Source organism: Pinus tabuliformis, chromosome 4_2 (genome assembly GCF_031772625.1).
Source record: "Pinus tabuliformis cultivar Carrire ecotype Pingquan chromosome 4_2, CPIR1, whole genome shotgun sequence".
Lineage (NCBI taxonomy): Eukaryota > Viridiplantae > Streptophyta > Pinopsida > Pinales > Pinaceae > Pinus > Pinus tabuliformis.
The window spans coordinates 1,096,037,377-1,096,060,583 of NC_142304.1; positions in this window are offsets into that span (position 1 = coordinate 1,096,037,377).

Genomic DNA, 23,207 nt, shown 5'->3' on the forward strand with positions numbered 1-23,207 from the left:
AAATTTGTTGAAAAGTACATTCCAAATTTTCAATACATTTTGGACATAGTTTTTGTTGTATCAATTTGTATGATTTTATATTTTTTGAAATATATGGGAATTGCCAATTATATTAATATGTATATTTCTTATTATTTATAATTCCTTTTGCAATGATTTTGTTGCTTGCCTTTTAAATTATCTTACATGAACCATCGAGACATGTTATTTTTAATGATTTTTGTTTACTTATATGCATCAATAATCATATATAAATTTGAAATATAAGTTTTGAAATAGAACTCCTTGCAAACAAAGGTGTAATTCTTACTCAAGGATTTATAATAATTTACTTGATAAATGCTATGTGCACTATTTACTATTCACAATGCATTATTCACTAATAAGGCTAATGGAAAATGTGTCACAGATGAATGATTTGAACCTTTTGAAGCATAAGATATGTGATTTCTCAATTCATAATTTTCCTAAATTTATATGCTTAAATCAATTAATGGTTGTAGTTGCAATCATAAAACAATGAAATTCAACCAGGCACAAAGTTAGTTATTTATTGTTTACATATAAAATGCACTAATATGAGTGCATAAATATGATTTGTAATTTTTGAGATAAAAATCTATTGTAAATAATTTTGCATTTCTTAAAAAAACATATAATTAATGATAATGTTTGCTAAGTGGATTATCAAGGTTTGGTTAGACACTATCATGGATGAATTATATCTTTGAACTTTAAGACATTTAATTTCATTACTTAAAGTTAATTTTTTGTAAATTTGTATTTTAAATAAATTGAAATTCTTAATCCATAATCCTATCACTTAATTGATTAAGAGTATTAATTTCATATTGTATTGTTTTAAATCAAAACTCTATGTAAAACAAAATTATCTTCTTAATAAAACATGGAATAATTAATTAACAATGGATGAATTATATCTTTGAACTTTAAGACATTTAATTTCATTACTTAAAGTTATTTTTTTGTAAATTTGTATTTTAAATAAATTGAAATTCTTAATCCATAATCCTATCACTTAATTTATTAAGAGTATTAATTTCATATTGTATTGTTTTAAAATAAAACTCTGTAAAACAAAATTATCTTCTTCATAAAACATGGAATAATTAATTAACAATGTGTTAAGTGGACCATCTAGACTCGTTAAAGAGATGGGTCAAAAATGGTTGTATCTAAACTTTTTGCACGATAAGACATTGATTTTCCCATTCATATTAACATTTTGTCATTTTCATTTTTTAAATAGTTTATTTGTGGTTTAAATAATTTCATAGGACCCATTAGGACTTGAAGAATTCTATTTGGTTACATGCATTGATAGAAGTTTATAAATGTAATGTATTTTTTTAATGTAGCGCTTAATATATATAATTGATAATGAATTCTAATTAATCTATACAAAAGCATTTATTGACTTTTATTTTTCTATCACGAGGTTTTATATAAATGTATAAATGTGACATTTTTTTTGAAATAAAACTCCATGTAAAATTAAATGGTTTTCCTAACAACACACAAAATAATTAATTGGTAATGAATGTTAGGTAGATTGTTCAAGTTCATTCAAGATACATGCCATAAATAAATGTAATTAAACTCTTTGCAACATAGGACATTTGATTTTCCCACCCCTAACATTTTGGTAAATTTCAATTCTTAAATAAATTATTTGTAATTGAATAATCTGATAGAATACAATAAGACAAGTATGTATTAAATTCTATTTAGTATATATGTATGTATACATGCAATTTGTTTTTGAAATGAAGTTCTTAATGTAAGTAAAAATATAATTTTTAGAAAATTAATAATTTAAAATCAATCTTTGATGAGTTCTAACTAATTTATTCTATTTTGAATTGACAACTTTTTCTAACCACGCATTCTTAAATCAATTATCTCTATATGTAATCATGTTATATAAGTGAATAAGTCAAGAAACCATTATTTATCATGTGGTTTAATATGAATGTATAAATGTGACATTGTTAATGAATTCACAATGAGCATTAAGTAGACTATTTAAGCTCATTCAATAGATGAGCCATAAATGAATGTCTTTAAACTTTTTGCACTATATGATATGATTTTCCCATCAAGATAAACATTTTGTAAATTTCAATTCTTAAAGAAACTATTTGTACTTAAAATAATCTCATAGAATCCAACAAGACTTAGAAGCTATTTATTCAATTCCATTTACTTATATGTATTGATATAAGTTTATAAATGTAATTTATTTTTGAAATAAAGCTCTTAACGTAAGTAAAGATATATCTTTTACAAAACTAATTAGGATTAATTGATAATGAACTTTAAGTGGTTTATTCAGATTATATTTAAAATCAAGTGTCATAGATGAATGCCTTTTAATACATATTTAATCTTCAAAATCAATATCTTAACGAGAATTTATTTGTATTTACATTAAGTATTTAATAATTAAAGAACATGAGGACTTATATAAATTTCAACTAAAATTCATGAGTTATGTTTCACAAATATTTCTTCCCCATTAAAAATTCTTATAATTTTCTCCTCTTAGTGAAAGTAATGGTCAATCATGGTTTTCCATACAATTGAGACTATTATTTACATACATTGAGACTATTATTGGTTTTGACAATGTTTACAAGAAGATATTAATATCCACACTACCATCAACTTTACTAATCTTTGAAAACCCTTGCCTCCACTACTTACAAGAAGACCATTAATTCTTGTTTACTTCAATTTGTTACATTGTCCATCACAATGGAATGAACTGAATACCCATTTAAGAACTCTCATTTGATGTACTTGGATTTTTAGTGGAGATAGATCAAAGGTGCCTAACTTTCTTAAAATACTTAAATCAACAATGCCTAACTTTATAATGGATCCCTTGATGTTATGAAGATGAATTATCACCCCCCCATTAGTGCTTCATAAGGGCATGAAGGGACCGTAGGAAATTGAGCACAAAAACATTTTACTAATTTTTTTGTAGAATAGTTTCAATGCAACGCAAGGGACACACATCCTTTCCATTTTCACTATGATCTTCACATCACCATCATTCAATCAATAAATCCCTCGTAGGTTGTGGGAAAGGGGGTTAGAGTCATCAGACACAAAATTCAAACATTGAGGAATCTAGTATGTTATCCATAATTATAATATCTTTATTGAATATTAGACATACTAATATGATTTAGCTTAAATCAATTGCTTCTAAGAGTTTGATTTCACACCCCTATTGTGTATTGATACTATTGTAAATAAAAACTCCGTGTTTGACCTATTCATGATCTTTACTTGGTTTGAAATTACTAAAATTATTTTTATATTGAATTAAGTTAATATGGAGATTTACAAAAGAATGAATGTTGTTGAAGGCCTTGTAATAGAATACTTCCAAATTTAATGAAATATGTGTTAACCAGCGTATATCCAAAATACTTATGATTCAGTTAATCCATTAAATGTTGATCTTTAGTTAGTGTATCAGAACTTCATTAACCATATGAACAGTAAGCAGGTGTAGTAAAACAGAACAGATCATCACACACAAGAAACACACATGAACACCATGATATAAGGTGGAAACCCAATTTGGGTGAAAACCACCTGCTGCAATTCGTTTCTATCTTCCTTTATTAAGAAACTTCTTTTACAATGTACTGGTGCAGTCCTTTACCAGCACGCAGGCTACAACCTGCAGAAGGCTACAACCTTCTCTCGTTCTCCAGACTCTCTTGGAAGGGAGCTCCAACCCCCTTCGCTCTTGTACTAGCTAAGATACTAGTACGTAGGTGCCGACCTACAATCTTCTCTCCTCCAGGTACCACGTTTCATACATTTTCAGACTGGATACTCCTGAAGCACAACACATAATCTGAAGGCCACATTTCATCAAATTTTCATACTGGACCCATAAATATCACTGAAGCACAAAACAGTCAATACTAGCATCATCAATTTCTGAATCACTGAAGCACTGAAACCCTGTCGAGAACACAGTCACCAGAACACAGAGCAAATAACAGAACTCTGCCATAATCATCAAATCCATTTGCAACTTCAAATATTATCCTTCATAATGTATACGCTACTATAATGAATCAAACCCGCGTACATACGCGCTTTTACCAAAGACAACCCGCGTACAGATCTAAAAATAATTTCTCATAACTTGCAGCTGTACCAGACATCACTCATACTCATAACACTTATAGAACAATACATGCGTCAGTATGTAGATCTAGAATAAGCATAATCATCCATATAAATATAGTTCATTTCAAACCATTTGATCCCGATCTCTCCTTAGATCTTGTTCTCCATCAACCGGTGAGATCCCTCCTTAGCTCAGATCAAGCAATGTATCATCAACCCATAACCTGCATACTGGATCTCATACTTCATCAGATATTCAAGACTTTTCGGATCCCCTTGCCTAATGATCTTCTTCTCCTTTTATAGTCTTAGGCCTTGCTCAATACCACGGTCCAAAACCATAATAAATCAATACCAAGAGCCCAATACTTGGGATCAACACACTTGTCGAGATACCATGGTCTGAAACCATAGGTTCAAATACCGAGGACTAACTACCACGGACCAAAAGTAAGCTTTCCGACATGTACGCGCTTTTCCGTGCATGACACTGTGTGTATACCCTACTTGGTATATAGCGAACCTGCGTATATGCGACTTGGTATATAGTGAACCTGCTTGTATACCCTACTTGGTATATATCGAACCTGCGTATACGCGACTTGGTATATAGTGAACCTGCGTGTATACCCTACTTGGTATATAGTGAACCTGCGTATATATATTTTCTCTTCATACTTGTAGTCTGAACATCAATTCCTTGCTGCTATCCTTCTGCACTGTGATTTTTCATCAGTGTGATTTGCCATCAAGGACATCACTTGTATCATAATGCCAACAATCTCCCCCTTTGGACTTGATGGCAAAGCTAACTTGTCACACTTAGAACTTGATCTTCTTATTCCTTTGAGCTGTCTTGCATCCCATGCATTTAGTCACATCTGTAGATTGATCTAGTTATATGTAAGTGAGTTGTTCTTCTATGAGAGGGTTGCCATCAAGTACAACACATGCATCATAATGCCAACAATCTCCCCCTTTGGACTTGATGGCAACAACACCAAATCACTCTCCCCCTTTGACATCAAGGGCAAAGGGTGGACCAACATATTCTCTTTCCTTGATAAACATTCTGCTGTCCATACTCCCCCTGAGTACCTGCTGAAATATCCAAATGTGCGCCCCGTTTGTATATGCCAAAGTGTACCAATTTTTCCATGCTCCCCCTGAGTACATGCAAAGTCTCTGTACTACTGAAGTGTGTTGTTCATGCTCTTCCTGACTGAAGGCAAGATCTGCAAAAAGATGTTCTTCAAGAAGAACCATGACTTATACGTCATAAGAGACCTTCCTATCACCAAAAGACTCAATACATACATCCATTTCCCAACCACGTGGGGATATACTATAATTGACTCATCCACCGAACCAAGTGGGGATACATCAAAAGTTTACACATGATAAAGCAAGAGCATTACATTTTCATCCCAGGCATAGTGGGGAAAACCAATATAGGCCGTTACATGACCTTGACATCATGAAAGAGATATCGCAAAAGAGATATATGACCGAAATATCTAGAGCAAGACTTTATGAAAGTCACCAATAACTGATATCGCCAGCATCTGTCGATTCAGATCAGCAACCAAGAGATCCTTCTGCCTTTGTTTCACCTGAAGCCAACAACAACCGTGAACTAGAACCAAAAGCTTCTAAGATAATGCCAACAATGCATCATTGGAAGATTATCTGCTCCCCCTGAACCTGTGCCAGATGGTCTCTGTCAGACCCATATCAGACTCTCTACAACCAACATCTGTCCCTGCTGATTTCCTTCAAAACTCCATATACGCGTCTGCATCCACATAAACAAGCGTATATACGCAGATAGGCCTTATGAAACTCGCGTACAACCATTTCCATATCAGCAACCTGTAAATGTCCTGCAACAAGGTATGTCTGAACATAGATGTCAACTCCTCCTTTTAAACATCATCATGAAATCATTCACATTACATGTGAAACCACCATAGCCATTACATCAACGTCAAGATTTACATGATCCAAGTATCATTACTTGGGAACATCTGCATCAATCAACATATGTAAGTATCAACCTATCATCATATAGATAAGAACTCATCACCATGTCTCCAACAAAGCAACTTTGAGTAGTCATCCATGTATCAGCACTATGTATCTTGAGCTCAAGCTCATTTGACAAAACTTCTTGATATCATCAACAGCAACAATCCTTATCCACAAGAGTGCCTGCATCATAACTATATGCATATGATGACAGCAGCATATGAGTGACTCATCATCAAGTGAGGAAGATGTGTATTCAAGCTTTGTACTTCTCCTTATCCTTATGAAGATCACCATGTAAGCACCATTAGAGGGTCAACCAAAAATCTGATCTAAATATCAACTATGTAACCCCAAGAATCATCTGAACAACTCATAACCATATCATAGCAAGATGAATCATTTATCCATATAAGCATCATCACCAGGGACTATTAACCATAATGCCAACAATGAATTATTAAAGGCATATGCTCCCCCTCAACCTGTGCCATCTGTTAGATCTGATCATGCATATATCAACAATAAGCATCAATACATCATCAAGTCAGGATAAAAAACGCTTCTAGACATCTTACAAGTATCAAAACATTTCCACACATCCTCAGCAGACTGTAACTATTAATCAATAGAGCAGATAATAGACTGAATCATATCAGGTCCTTTTTCTGAGCCTGTCCCCACTGCTTTTCCTTAGACTGACATATACGCGAATTTGCAGTGTCTAACTCGCGTATATACGCGACTTCCCTTTATGGAACTTGCGTATGAGATTTAGGATACTGAAGTTTTACACTTTCAGCTCCCTCTGAGTCTGTTATGTCTGTACTGTGCTGCATCTGAGTACATTGTGTTGTGCCACATCTTTCTGGCTGTACTTCCTTCTTCTTCCATATCTTCAAGTGTGATGATGTTTTCTCCTTTTGGTGTGATGTCCGTCCTTTGTTCCTGCATTCCTTTGCTATATGTCCAAGTTTGTTACATGCATAACATCTTACATGTTTCATATTCCTCCTGTAGCAATCAGCAGCTTTGTGACCAAACATATTGCAAGCAAAGCAATATCCATTAAATTACCTTGAATGTGATGATCTTTCTGCATGATGATCTTGAACTCTTCTTCTTCCACATCTGGCTGCAACATGTCCAAGATTATGACATACATAACATTCAACATTATTCATAGGAGGAGTAAAAGATTTTCTTTGAAGAATTTCTTTCCTTGGTTGATGATGAGATTGACCTTTCATCTCCTTGTTGATCATTTTGGATTTCTCTTTATAGTTCCTTGCCTCACTTTGTGAACTAGATTCACCTTCAACAGATTCATGAAAACCAAGACCAATCTTGATAGTAGGAGACCTTTGACTACTAAGAATATCATCCAAGGCTTTAGTACTATCTTGAAATCTCAACAGTTTATCCTTTTCTTCTAATTTACCTTTCAAGATATTTACCTCAACTTGAAGTTGTTCCTCCTTTTCTAGACATTGCTTCTTCATGTCTTCTTCAGCTTTCCTTCCTTCTTCCAACTGATGCCTTAGTTTGAGAATCTCCTTTTCTTGTTCTTCATTCAGATCCTGCTGCATTTGACGAATTTTGAAGGCACATTCCAGTTGATATTTTAAGCTGATATCTTCGTTTACCTATTTTTCAATAGCTTGGAGTAGATCTTTATTCTGCTTCTTTGATTCTTCAAGATCTTCCTTTAGCGAGCGGATTGTGGCTTCAAGACTTTCATAGTAACTGGATCTATCTCTGAGTTTCTTGATGGTTGACTTCATCTCTTAATTATGTCACTTCACCCTGCAACTTTTGACATTGATTTTCCTTGTCCTTGAGTAACTTTCTTACCTTGTTTCCTTCCTCTGATTGAGCTTTTAGTTTGGTGACTTCTTCTTTAAAAGCACATTCCCTTTTGTTCAATAGATCTTGTTGATCTTTAATTTTGTCTGTAAGCCTTCTAAATACTGCCTCTATTTGATACTTTTCTTGCTCACCCATAAAAGCAAATTCAGTTGCTTCACTATCACTTTCATCTTTTCCAAATGGATAGATAGTTGGAACATCAGAGGATAGAAAATTCATACATGATAGTTCATCTTCATTCTGAAATGATTCTTAATCTGATTCTGAATCTGAAGAGCTTCTTATACCTAATCCCCAATCGATTCTCCCACTGTCATAGTTCTTCTGAGATGTCTTCTTCTTCTTAGGTACTTTCTTCTTAAGATTCTTTCCCATTGTTCTGTTTAGTCAATTTAGTGTTCCTAAATTGATGTCATTAATTGTCAAACCAGGGCTCGTAAGCTGATGAAGTGAAGGTGTACTATATGTACTTAAGCAACCTCTTAGAGATTTTTGTCGTTTGGGGTGTTGTTTGTGGTTAATTTATCTTCCTAAGATGGAGTGATGATTTTATAAACAGATGAGTGATAGTGTGTGTAAGGTGAATTCTAGATGAGTGAGGGTGTGTGATTGGTGGTTTCTAACTACTTGCTGAAAAGGAAAAGCTTGAAAGAAATAAATAACTTGAAATGAGCTGAAAGCAAAGAACCACTTTCTAATTGCATTAGTCACTACTCATGTTGCTGCAAATAAAAAGATAAGAAAATCACTTCAAAAACCAATGATAATGTTTATCTCTTCCTAACTCTCTGCTTCTAACACATAGTACTGTGTAAAACACGATTAGGAAGTAGCTAAAGATAAGTCTAAGAAATGATAAAGCTCTAAATGACAAATTATAACACCACTATGCCTTTCTCCATCATTCTGCTTCCAACATACATGGTTATGTGTAACAAGTGGAAAAAAGAGTTAGTGATATAAGCCAAGACTACTTCAAAACAAGCTGTAATTCATTAGTATTCTGCTCTCTTAAAGATAAACAGTTTATGATAAAGAGACCATTAATCAGTTAGCATACAACTTGAGAAACTAAACTAAAAGCTAAACTAGAAAACAGAGTAAAAGGCAGCACTATGAATATGACAACTGAAACTACCACTAGATATAAAGCAAATACACAAACACACACACAATCCCGGGTTAAAAACTTGCAAAAAAACAAATCTGATCAGTCAAAGTGAATGCTGCAAATGAAATGACAATGAAAGTGAATCAAGTTGTACATGTTTCAAAGAAAAGGAAATGCTGAATGGAAAATAAGGAAATAGCAAGAATATGAACATAAAATACTATACAAGGGCTGTCATGAACGGGGGCCCTCCATTCATAAAACCCAAAGAAGACTCAAGGATTTGAAAACGTCAGAACAGCACTGTCTTCTATTACTCCATATGCAGAAAATTACAGTCAAGAGTGCTAGAACAGCACTATCAAAACAGAGTCTTGAAATGCACTAAAATTATAACAAGTTCATAAAACACGGCAACTAAAAAGTAACATTAAGCGTACGCAGACACTAGTTTTTATAGGCATCTAAACGATTGCCTAGTGCGTAAAGCTAGAAACTGAAAATTAACTAATCTGTCATGCGTAATAAAGGTTCAGCAACACGTCATGAGCCTCGTGGATGAGCTGGAGGTTCTGGTCGTCATGGGAATTGAATCCAGGGTTGGATTATGTCTCCCACAACCTGCGTAACATGGACAAATCACCAGTTGCATTGACGTGACCCAACAGCTTACGCAACACCGTTTAAGCTGCCTTTGTTGACCGTGGCTTGACCCTCGTTGACCGGAGGTGTAGATGATGTGGCTGACCGAACCAATAGCACAGGAACCTTGAGCACCTTTATTCCCACGTGCCCATGTGGTTCGTTTTGCAAAATGACACGTGGAACCTTGAGATTAATAAAAAGGCTGCGGAATCACCAGATGGCTGCAGAATCGCTGAATGGCTGCGGAATTGCCAGACAGCTGCGGAATCTCTGTAAATATGTCAAAATCTAAACAAAACAGTCACACATTAGCAAAGTTCACTTAATCATGCTTAAAGACATCAAATGTAATGATCTGGGTAGGTTTACAAGGAAAATAAGGCAAAAGAGAGAGATGAGTGAGGGAAAACTGTAGGTAATAATGGATGATTAGGTGTAAGTTAGAGGCTCTACATACCCCCACTACGAGGGCATTGCATGTCCTCATGCAATCAAAAACACTGTTTAATCCACCTGCTGAGATGCCTCTGCTAAGACATCTAGTCTTCTCCTCTTCCTCTGTGTGGCCACATTGACTCTTGGTCTTTTCATCAAACATCTGAATTTTAAATTGATCAAAGCTCTGCTTAGCTTCCTGCATTTCTTCTTGAGCTTTTTGTTTTCCTTTTGCCAAAGGCCCATATGAAGCATGGTATTATCTTGGACCATCTTGTCCACATTGCTCTGTACCTTCAGTTTTTCATTTTCTTGTTTGATGTGGCGATTTAGTACCTCCAGCTCAAATACTTCTTGCTTCAGTGATTGAACTTGCTGCTCCAAAGGTTGAATAGTGCTTGGACTAGCAACTGCTTGTTCTAACGTCTCCAGGTAATTATAAACTTTCTGCTGATCTGGGTCAACCTCTGGTGACTTCTTTGGACTAGGCTCATACTCAAATTCGGATCCATGTTCATATTCAGGTTCATGCTCAAAAGGACTTTCCTCACGTGGAGGACTAGTCTCAACATACTCAGCGTGTGGAGGGATTTTCTCAAAGTCAAGTCTTGTAGCAACCTTTTCAGGTGTGCTCAAGTCAATGATGAGTGACTTTTTACCCTTTGTGTCCCCCACTTTGTCTTGTATCCTTCTGCTCCTTCTCACGGTGGTGATGCTCTGTTTTTCTTTTTGTGCCTTTTGCTTTTGTTTTTCCACCTTCTTGGAAAGGGCAGTCTCATGGAGTTTGGCCATTCTTTGTGCTAAGGGTTGAGTGTCTTCTTCACTGGAATTTTCAGGAGTAAGGTAGGTTTCTTGAGCTATGGATTTTCATTTATCTTTCTTTTGTTTTTTCCTACTCTCTTTTCTCTTTTGAGCAACTTCTTGGGCAAGTTCTGAAAGGGTTTCTGTGATGATTCCTTGGGCTGTTTGGTCAATGTCTACAGCAGGCTCAGGGTCAATTTCATGTTCAGAATGATGGGCAACATTTTCTTCTTCAACAAGGTCTTGGACAGTTTCTTCTTGGACAGCAGTTTCTGGGGTAACCTCTTCTCTTTTTCTTCTACTCTTTCTAGGCACAGAGGCTTCAATAGTGGCCTTAACACAGTAAATTTATGGCTCTAATGTAACAGCTGTAACATACTTTCACTGGTAATCAGAATTAGCAGAGAGGAAGAAGTAAAACAGAGTATGGCTAAGGTAGCAGCGTAGTGAGCACAGCGGAATAAGGGAACTGTGGAAATGAAACAACGTGAATGGAATGATACGAGCGTAGGAGGGTTATGAAATGATGGGTAGAAACGGTTAGGTCCTTAGGTATCGGTCATGAATTTACACTTGGCTGCGGGATTATGACGTAGAGAGACGTAGTACAGTAGTCTACGTCACTTAGGTACGAAAACCTTAATGGAGGAGCAGCCGCAATTGAGTTTCAAAATCGTGATGAACAGGATCGATAAGTGTGGGGGATACGTGGATTTTTGGTCGCATGATGGGAAAGACTGGTAATCATTACATTAAATGGCAAAAAGCATAACCTGGAAACTTTGCAAAATGAGATAACCATAAGTTTGGGATTTAGATCATACCTCATATCCGCGCTTGGATTGCCTTTGATCATTTGCCACTAACCCTTCATTTTTTTATTGCTGTTGCATGACTCTTTTCCACTTATTGTTGATGACTTCTGAACTGTAAATTTCTTTTCAAACAGACTGTGTTCTTTTTTTTTTATGCAGGTGCAGAGAGCTGCGGAATCACTGAATGGCTGCAAAATTGCCAGACAGCTACGGAAACTGCAGTGGTACCCTCCGGCTGCACAAAACAACTTTAGCTATCTAAAAAAAATGACTTTATTGATGGAATGAAATGTAATGAATGGATGGATGGATGGAAAGAAATGAGGTGGAGTGAGAGTGATTAAATGAATGAGATGGTGAATGAAATGGTTGTAATGATGAAATGAGATGGAATAAGGAGGAAAAAGAGAGATTTTTTTTTTTTTAGAAAATATGAGGTGTCAGGTGACCCTGATTTTCACCTCAGATTTTCTGCATAGGACTGCCAATCAGAGACTGGTTTTCAGGCCTATGCATTTATTATTATTTTTTTCCTTTTTTTTTCTTTTTTTTTTTTTCAAAAACCAAAGATTAGGCTGATGGAGGAGAAGAATCCTTCTCCACCAACCTGATTGCAGAATCTTCTTTAAACAACTTGACAAACTCTTCTTTTGAGAATGGCTTTTGGTAGATCTTCAAGCGATGGCCATTCACAATAAGAGGAGTATGAAATTCATCAATAGTTTTCACTCGAACTGCTCCATTGCTAAAGACTTCATCAATCTCATATGGCCCAAGCCAATGAGTTTGAAACTTTCCTTTGAAGTCTTTGAACTTTGAATCAAACAATAGAGCCCAATCTCCTTTCTGAAACTTTCTTTCTTTGATATGACGATCATGCCATTTAGATCTTTGGTGTTGAACTAGATCGGTCCTTAGAATTGCATCTTGTCTTATTTCATCTAGCTCATTTAGCTGGTCCATTCTGTGTCTTTGGGCTTCTGTGAGGCTCATTCCCAATTGGACTGTCATCTTGAAGGTCTTGATATGGAGCTCAATGGGAAGCAGGACTTCCTTCCCATAAACAAGTTCATAGGGAGAATGTCCTGTTGTGTTCTTCCATGTAGTTCTATAGGCCCATAAGGCTTCAGGGAGCCTTTCCGCCCAATCTCTTCTATGAAGATGAACAGTCTTGGTGATAATGCCTTCAAGAACTTTATTGGTAGATTCCACTTGGCCATTTGATTGTGGATGGTATGGAGTAGATGTTCTGTGCTTGATCTTATATTCTTCCATCAGCTTCTCCATCAATTTAGATGTAAACTGGCTGCCCTGATCTGTCACAATTTCCCTTGGGACACCAAAACGAGTGAAAATATCCTCAAAAAGAAATTGAACAACTGAATTTTCAGTGGCAGAAGGCAATGCTTTCGCTTCTACCCACTTAGTAACATAATCAGTACAAACCAGTATATACTTCTTTTGCTTTGATGGAGGATTAATTGGTCCAACGAAATCTAGAGCCCATTTCTCAAAGGGTTCGATGCATACCTGAGGCTGTAGAGGCATTTCATTTGAAGGAGTTGGTTTCCCAACTCTTTGGCAGCTGTCACACCTTCTAACATACTGCTTTGCATCTTTAAAGAGAGAAGGCCAATAATATCCTAGAGAAAGGATTTTATAGGTTGTCCTCTTGTCAACAAAGTGCCCGCCGCATGGTTCATCATGACATGCCTTAAGGATGTCAGGCATTTCATCTTCCTGAACACACCTTCTGATTATACAATCTGGCCCTGTTTTGAACAATTCATTAGAAATCCAAGAAAAATGTGAACTCTCCTGAATGATTTTCCTTTTTTCATTAGGAAATAAGTGTAGAGGTAGCTTCCCTGTAACTAGATAATTAGCCATATCTGCATACCAAGGAGTCTTGGTAGTCACTGCAAACAAGTATTCATCTGGAAACTTATCTTCTACTGGAGAATCTTCATTAGTGTTTTGGATTCTAGACAAGAAATCAGCTACTGTGTTTTGTTTTCCAGGTCTATCTAACACAGTAACGTTGAATTCTTGTAAAAGTAAAATCCATCTTGTAACTCTACCATTAGTGACAGGTTTGTTCATTAAATATCTTATGGCAGAGTGATCAGTATGGACAAAGGTTTCATAGCCGGTTATGTAGTGTCTAAACTTATTAATCGCATGTACCACAGCTAAGAACTCTTTTTCTGTAACAGTATAATTTAACTCAGTGGGAGTCAAATTTTTACTAGTGTAATAAATGGCATAAGGGATCAAGTCCTTTTGTCCCAAAACAGCTCCTAGAGCTGTATCTGAAGCATCAGTGGAAATATGGAAAGGGAGTTTCCAATTTCGCCCCCTTAAGATGGGTGCTTCAGATATTCTAGTCTTTAAAGCTTCAAAAGCAGATTGACACTCGGGATCCCATTTGAACTCACAGTCCTTGGTAAGCAATTTGAAAAGAGGGGATGCTATCTTAGTGAAGTTTTCAATAAATCCTCTATAATACCCAGTAAACCCAAGAAAACGTCTAACATCCTTCTGGCAATTTGGAATAGGTAACTTAGAGATGACTTCAACTTTGGATCTATAAACCTTAATCCCATCTCCTGAAATATGATGTCCTAAAACAATCCCTTCAGTAAACATCATAAAACACTTTTCATGACTTAAAGAAAGATTTGTTTCCTTACATCTTACCAGTACTTTTTCCAAATTTTCCAAAGCTTCTTCAAATGTATTACCATAAACTGTGAAATCGTCCATGTATACCTCTACACAATCATGAATCAGATCTGAAAAGATTCCTAGTACAGCCCTTTGAAATGTAGCGGGTGCATTGCACAGTCCAAAAGGGAGTACTCGGTAGGCAAAAGTTCCCCAAGGACAAGTGAATGTGGTTTTGTCTTGATCTTCAGGTGCTACCTGAATTTGATTATACCCACTAAAACCATCCAAGAATGAGAAATACTTTTTACCTGCTAAAGTTTCTAGTACCTGATCAATAAAAGGTAGAGGGAAATGATCCTTTAAGGTTGCCTTGTTCAATTCTCGATAATCAATGCACACTCTCCATTTACCATTCTTTTTGGGTACTATAACCAAGGGAGAAACCCATTGGCTATCTGAAATGGGGTAAATGAAGTTTACCTTGAGCAATTTCTGGAGTTCTTCTTTCACGATTTCCCTAAGGTTTGGATTCATCCTTCTTTGTGGTTGCCTAATAGGTCTGCTGTTTTCTTCAATATAGATGTGATGAATACAAGTCTTAGGATCGATTCCTTTCATGTCAGTGTATTCCCATGCAAATGCAGTGGAATGTTTTTGCAAAAGTTTAGTTAATTCTTCTTGTTGTGGTCTTTCCAAGTTTTTGTTAATGTTCAATGGTTTTCCTGGAAGGATTTCAATTGTAGAACTACCAAACTCTTCCATTGAGAAGAGAGACATCTGTCTAGAGGAGAGATATTCAATATCTGCATCTAACTGAAACTGTGTAGAGTCATATTCTAAAGGTATTTCAAAATTTTCTAATGTATTTAGAATTTGACTATCCTCACTGATCTCAGAGATGGTTAGAACAGGTTGAATAGTATCCTCATCGTCAACCCACTCATCTTCTCCTATTTCTGTTATTGCCTTTGCTGGAGGATACAAGTTGAATTTCTTAGTGGAATTACCATCTGATATATACATGTCCCCAGACCTACAACTTATGAAAGCATCAGCTATGGCCAGCCAAGGTCTTCCTAAAATAAGAGGATGTCCTCCTAGATTGTTCTTGGGAGTTAAAATCATAAAATCAACTGGATATTCCCAAGAATCTAGAGAGACTGGAATATCTTCCAATACACCATCAGGTTTAATGATTGATCTATCTGCAAGTTGCAGTAAAGTAGGTGTAAAGAGAAGGTTAGGAAGCTTTAACTGATCCATGGTCTGTCTACTCATGATGTTGATAACGGCTCCTAAGTCAATCAAAGTATTTGGGATTTCAACCCCATTAATATGAGTTTTGACAATAGGACTATCGGGGTCCACATATTTTTGCATGGTAATCTTACCCATCATAATGTCTGCAATTTTTCCAACTAGATATATCCTTTTGGTATCCCTGGTTCTTTTTACTGTTTTCTTCAAACTCAACTCCTTTATTGTCTTTGCTAGAATGGGAATTTCTTTAATGGCTTGTAACAAGGGGATCTTGATACAGACATTCTTCAATTCATCTAGAAAATTATAGTCAGGCAACCAAATTTGCTTTTCCACTCCTTTGTCAATTTGTAATCTTTCAGGAAAAGGAGGTGTAGCTAAAGATGTAGGTTGCTCAACTATGGGAGTTGTAGAGGTTGATTCTTTTTCTTTTTCTTTTTGGATATTTTGGTTTTGAAGTGATACTTCAGAACCTTTATTGACTTTGAGAGATTATTCCTCAGAAATGCTTGGTTGTTGAACACTTGTAGAAGGTTGATCTAAGATTCTACCTGATCTGAGTTGTACTTCATTGAGAGGAACAACCATATAGGTAGGGAATGGTTGACCTTCCATCATGTAAGCATTTTGAGGGTTCCTATTATTTGGATTTGGTAATGGCTGAGAGGGAAGTTGATTTGACTTCTGCTGGGATTGAAGCGATAGTTGGGAATTTTGATTTTGTGGAGGAGGTTGTTGTTGTTGAGGGTATGGCAATGATAATTGTTGACCTTGATTTGGAAATTGTGGGGCTTGCTGATTCTGAAATGATGGAGGATATTGATAGAATTGAGCAAGTCTCCCATAAGGATTTTGCATGCTTTGCATCCATGCTTGAAAAGCATTTTGAGGTTGAGGCCAAGATTGTTGCCAAGGATTCCAATTTGGTTGGGGTTGAAAATTCATAGAGTTGTTAAACCCCTGATTTTGTTGCCCTTGCCAAGGTCTCCTTGCAACAAAACAGAGAGATTCAAGTGTGTTTGGATCCTCTTGAAAGACTGCTTTGAGGCCAGGAATTGAAGGACAATCCTTGGTCTCATGAGTTTCTGAGCAAATTACACATGTTTCTACAACGTGTGCATCTAAGGGACATTCCCTTAAAGCATGTTTCTTTCTACATTTCGGGAAAAAGATAGCCAAAGCCTCAGCTTCTGCTTTTTGTTTATTGTGAATCTTAAGGGTATCTAGTTGTTCACTAAGACTCCCTAAGATGTCGGTTTTGAATTCATCAAGCATATTGCCAATTTCAGCCCTACTTACTGATCCTGTTGCAGATTTATTTGCTCTAAGGAGAGAAGGATCTCTAGGCCCTTTTTGAGTTTTTGATTTGCCTCTTGAGAGATGGATGCAAATTTCTGCTATATCATTGAGTGAAAGTTGAGAAATATCCCCTTTTCCCATCATGTTTAAGATATCTATCCATTCATCCCTAATGGCTTTTAATAAGAGGGCTTTTAAGGTCTCTTCATCCAAGCTACTCATTTTTGCTCTTTTCAAGTTATATTGAAATCTTTCAAGTAAATCTTCTAAGCTCTCATCTTCTCTTTGTACCATTTTAAAAACCTCGTCCTTGTGATTAGTAGGCATACAATAGTCCAAATACCTATCCAAAAATGTCTGTTTCATTTCATCCCAAGACCTAATGGATTGAGTGAGTAACCCCATGAACCATTTCAAGGCTTGATCCTTCAGTGTTGAAGGGAACAATTTGAGTTTCTGAGAGTCATCCAGGTAGTCATAAGTTCGACACACCACTTCAAACTCAAATAAAAATGTTTCAGGGTCCTCAGTCCTTAACCCATGGAAATTTGGGAGGACAGATGGTGATATGTTTTTCATAGTGGCTCGGGAATCCTCATTAACAATGGGAAACCCAAATGAATTATCCCCATCTCTATTTCCTCCTCCAAGGGGACCTCTACCTCCATTATTGTTGTTGTTTCCTCCTCCTCCTCTACCTCTACCACCTCCTTCTTCCTCTGCCATGATGGTTCTCCTAGGGATTTCAAAATCTTCTGGATCCTCTACAAAGGGTGAATGAGAAGAGATTTCTCCTTCCTCTTCAGGTGATTCTACTTCCTCAATTACAATTGGTCTTTCTGTAGGAGAAAGAGAAGAGTCTCTTCCTGGTTCAAACTCAATAGAAGGTGTAGGAGAGTCAACTCTTGGCTCTTGAATTCCAGGAATTCTAGGACTAGGAGTGCTGGTTGGAGATAAGGGAGGTGTCTCTTGTCTATCCCTTGAAGCAGATGGACTTGTAAAAATTGAACTTCGAGCTCTAGCTAAAAACCTTCCTCTAGAATCTCTAGCTCTATGCATGTCATTTTTTTTATTACTTTTCTTCAAGTCAAGTTAATAGTTCTTTTTCTGATCTTCCAGTTCACTCTAGGTGCAAGAAGAGAGCATACTCAAGAAACTACCAAATCAATAACTTTCTCTTTTCTGATCCTCGAGATCACCTTGAAGTGCAAGAGGAGAGCATACTTTGATAGGCTTCTTTCCTTGAAATTTTTATGTTTTTTTTTTTTCCTAAGAATATGGCTACTTAATTTCACTTCCCCGGCAACGGCGCCAAAATGTTTAGTCAATTTAGTGTTCCTAAATTGATGTCATTAATTGTCAACCCGGGGCTCGTAAGCTGATGAAGTGAAGGTGTACTATATGTACTTAAGCAACCTCTTAGAGCTTTTTGTCGTTTGGGGTGTTGTTTGTGGTTAATTTATCTTCCTAAGATGGAGTGATGATTTTATAAAGAGATGAGTGATAGTGTGTGTAAGGTGAATTCTAGATGAGTGAGGGTGTGTGATTGGTGGTTTCTAACTACTTGCTGAGAAGGAAAAGCTTGAAAGAAATAAATAACTTGAAATGAGCTGAAAGCAAAGAACCACTTTCTAATGGCATTAGTCACTACTCATGTTGCTGCAAATAAAAAGATAAGAAAATCACTTCAAAAACCAATGATAATGTTTATCTCTTCCTAACTCTCTGCTTCTAACACATAGTACTGTGTAAAACACGATTAGGAAGTAGCTAAAGATAAGTCTAAGAAATGATAAAGCTCTAAATGACAAATTATAACACCACTATGTCTTTCTCCATCATTCTGCTTCCAACATACATGGTTATGTGTAACAAGTGGAAAAAAGAGTTAGTGATATAAGCCAAGACTACTTCAAAACAAGCTGTAATTCATTAGTATTCTGCTCTCTTAAAGATAAACAATTTATGATAAAGAGACCATTAATCAGTTAGCATACAACTTGAGAAACTAAACTAAAAGCTAAACTAGAAAATAGAGTAAAAGGCAGCACTATGAATATGACAACTGAAACTACCACTAGATATAAAGCAAATACACAAACACACACACAATCCCGGGTTAAAAACCTGCAGAAAAACAAATCTGATCAGTCAAAGTGAATGCTGCAAATGAAATGACAATGAAAGTGAATCAAGCTATACATGTTTCAAAGAAAAGGAAATGTTGAATGGAAAATAAGGAAATAGCAAGAATATGAACATAAAATACTATACAAGGGTTGTCATGAACGGGGGCCCTCCATTCATAAAACCCAGAGAAGACTCAAGGATTTGAAAACGTCAGAACAACACTGTCTTCTATTACTCCATATGCAGAAAATTACAGTCAAGAGTGCTAGAACAGCACTATCAAAACAGAGTCTTGAAATGCACTAAAATTATAACAAGTTCATAAAACACAGCAACTAAAAAGTAACATTAAGCGTACACAGACGCTAGTTTTTATAGGCATATAAACGGTTGCCTAATGCGTAAAGCTAGAAATTGAAAATTAACTAATCTGTCATGCGTAATAAAGGTTCAGCAACACGTCATGAGCCTCGTGGATGAGCTGGAGGTTCTGGTCATCATGGGAATTGAATCCAGGGTTGGATTATGTCTCCCACAACCTGCGTAACACGGACAAATCACCAGTTGCATTGACGTGACCCAACAGCTTACGCAACACCGTTTAAGCTGCCTTTGTTGACCGTGGCTTGACCCTCGTTGACCGGAGGTGTAGATGATGTGGCTGACCGAACCAATAGCACAGGAACCTTGAGCACCTTTATTCCCACGTGCCCATGTGGTTCGTTTTGCAAAATGACACGTGGAACCTTGAGATTAATAAAAAGGCTGCAGAATCACCAGATGGCTGCGGAATCGCTGAATGGCTGCGGAATTGCCAGACAGCTGCGGAATCTCTGTAAATATGTCAAAATCTAAACAAAACAGTCACACATTAGCAAAGTTCACTTAATCATGCTTAAAGACATCAAATGTAATGATCTGGGTAGGTTTACAAGGAAAATAAGGCAAAAGAGAGAGATGAGTGAGGGAAAACTGTAGGTAATAATGGATGATTAGGTGTAAGTTAGAGGCTCTACAAGTTCCACGGATCTCCTTCAAGCCATCAAGCTTCTACCAAAGGACCCGCTCTGATACCAATTGTTGGAAATAATACTGAGAGGGGGGGGGTGAATCAATATTATCAGATCAATAACAATTTTTCATTTCCATACTTAGATACATATACGCTACTTCATTCAAGGGAAACCACGTGTATACGCAACTGTGTCTAAAGCAACCAGCGTATATCCAAAATACTTATGATTCAGTTAATCCATTAAATGTTGATCTTTAGTTAGTGTATCAGAACTTCATTAACCATATGAACAGTAAGCAGGTGTAGTAAAACAGAACAGATCATCACACACAAGAAAAACACATGAACACCATGATATAAGGTGGAAACCCAATGTGGGTGAAAACCACCTGCTGCAATTCGTTTTTATCTTCCTTTATTAAGAAACTTCTTTTACAATGTACTGGTGCGGTCCTTTACCAGCACGCAGGCTACAACCTGCAGAAGGCTACAACCTTCTCTCGTTCTCCAGACTCTCCTAGAAGGGAGCTCCAACCCCCTTTGCTCTTATACTAGCTAAGATACTAGTACGTAGGTGTCGACCTACAATCTTCTCTCCTCCAGGTACCACGTTTCATACATTTTCAGACTGGATACTCCTGAAGCACAACACATAATCTGAAGGCCACGTTTCATCAAATTTTCATACTGGACCCATAAATTTCAATGAAGCACAAAACAATCAATACTAGCATCATCAATTTCTGAATCACTGAAGCACTGAAACCCTGTCGATAACACAGTCACCAGAACACAGAGCAGATAACAGAACTCTGCCATAATCATCAAATCCATCTGCAACTTCAAATATTATCCTTCATAATGTATACGCTACTATAATGAATCAAACCAGTGTACATACGCGCTTTTGCCAAAGACAACCCGCATACAGATCTAAAAATAATTTCTCATAACTTGCAGCTGTACCAGACATCAGTCATACTCATAACACTTATAGAACAATACATGCGTCAGTATGTAGATCTAGAATAAGCATAATCATTCATATAAAGATAGTTCATTTTCAAACCATTTGATCCCGATCTCTCCTTAGATCTTGTTCTCCATCAACCGGTGAGATCCCTCCTTAGCTCAGATCAAGCAATGTATCATCAACCCATAACCTGCATACTAGATCTCATACTTCATCAGATATTCAAGACTTTTCGGATCCCCTTGCCTAATGATCTTCTTCTCCTTTTATAGTCTTATGCCTTGCTCAATACCACGGTCCAAAACCATAATAAATCAATACCAAGAGCCCAATACTTGGGATCAACACACTTGTCGAGATACCATGGTCCGAAACCATAGGTTCAAATACCAAGGACTAACTACCACGGACCAAAAGTAAGATTTCCGACATGTACGCGCTTTTCCGTGCATGAAACTGCGTGTATACCCTACTTGGTATATAGCGAACCTGCATATATGCGACTTGGTATATAGTGAACCTGCTTGTATACCCTACTTGGTATATATCGAACCTGCGTATACGCGACTTGGTATATAGTGAACCTGCGTGTATACCCTACTTGGTATATAGTGAACCTGCGTATATATATTTTCTCTTCATACTTGTAGTATGATCATCAATTCCTTGTTGCTATCCTTCTGCACTATGATTTGTCATCAGTGTGATTTGCCATCAAGGACAACGCTTGTCTCATAATGCCAACAATCTCCCCCTTTGGACTTGATGGCAAAGCTAACTTGTCACACTTAGAACTTGATCTTCTTATTCCTTTGAGCTGTCCTGCATCCCATGCATTTAGTCACATCCGTAGATTGATCTAGTTATATGTAAGTGAGTTGTTCTTCTATGAGAGAGTTGCCATCAAGTACAACACATGCATCATAATGCCAACACGATATACGTAAGATAACCTGACGACATAGATTAACATCAAATCAGATTTGAAGTATTAGCATCATGGCATGTGTTGAGAAGGTGAATTATGCTATCATTGTTAACGGGATTCCATCTTCTTATTTCTTAGCTGCTAGAGGGCTTCGCCAAGGCTGCGCCCTGTCACCCCTCTTATTCATCTTGGTAATGAATTCCCTAAGTCTCCACATCAATAAGGCAGTCAAGGAAAACGGGTGTAGCCCTTTGAAAATATGCAAGAACAATTCCATCTCGCATAACTTATTTGTCGATGATATTCTTATGTTTGGTATGTTGTGCAGACTCACCTGGTTATGTTTTTATGACATCCTTAAAAACTTTCAAAAAGCTACAGGACTGCAAATTAACAAATCAAAATCTGTAATCTATCATAATGATGTCAATAAGGAAACAGTAGAAGCGTTATCTTCACTTTTTGGAATAGAGGTGAAATCCATTAAGCATGGAATAACATACTTGGGTTTCCAGTTAAAGGCAAACAAATATTCAAAGAAGGACTAGCAATGGATTTTAGATAGATACTACAAAAAGATATCAATTTGGGAATACATATGCTTATCATTGGCAGGAAGAGTGACCTTGGCTCAATCGGTCTTAAATCAACTCGCAGTATACTGGGCCCATCTATTCTTTCTACCTGCAAGTATCATTCAAAAAATGAATAAGCTAACTACAAATTTTATATGGGGCGGCCAATCGAAAAAAAGGAAATTTCATCTCTCCAAATTATCTGATATCTCTTTGCCGAAGAGCATGGGGGGATGGGGTCTGCTGGACTTGCGGACTTTCGGAAAGGCACTTCTATGTAAGTCTTTATGGAGAGGGATTTATGGAGAAGGCCCATGGAGCAACTCAATTCAAAAGAAATACATGGGCAGTAAGGATATCTCACACTGGTACAGGGTTGGAAGGATAGGTTCCTCTTATGGGTCATCAATATGGTTGAGCTTCTGCAAGATAGAAAGTTATTTTTTGAAGAATTTAACATGGCGCTTCCAA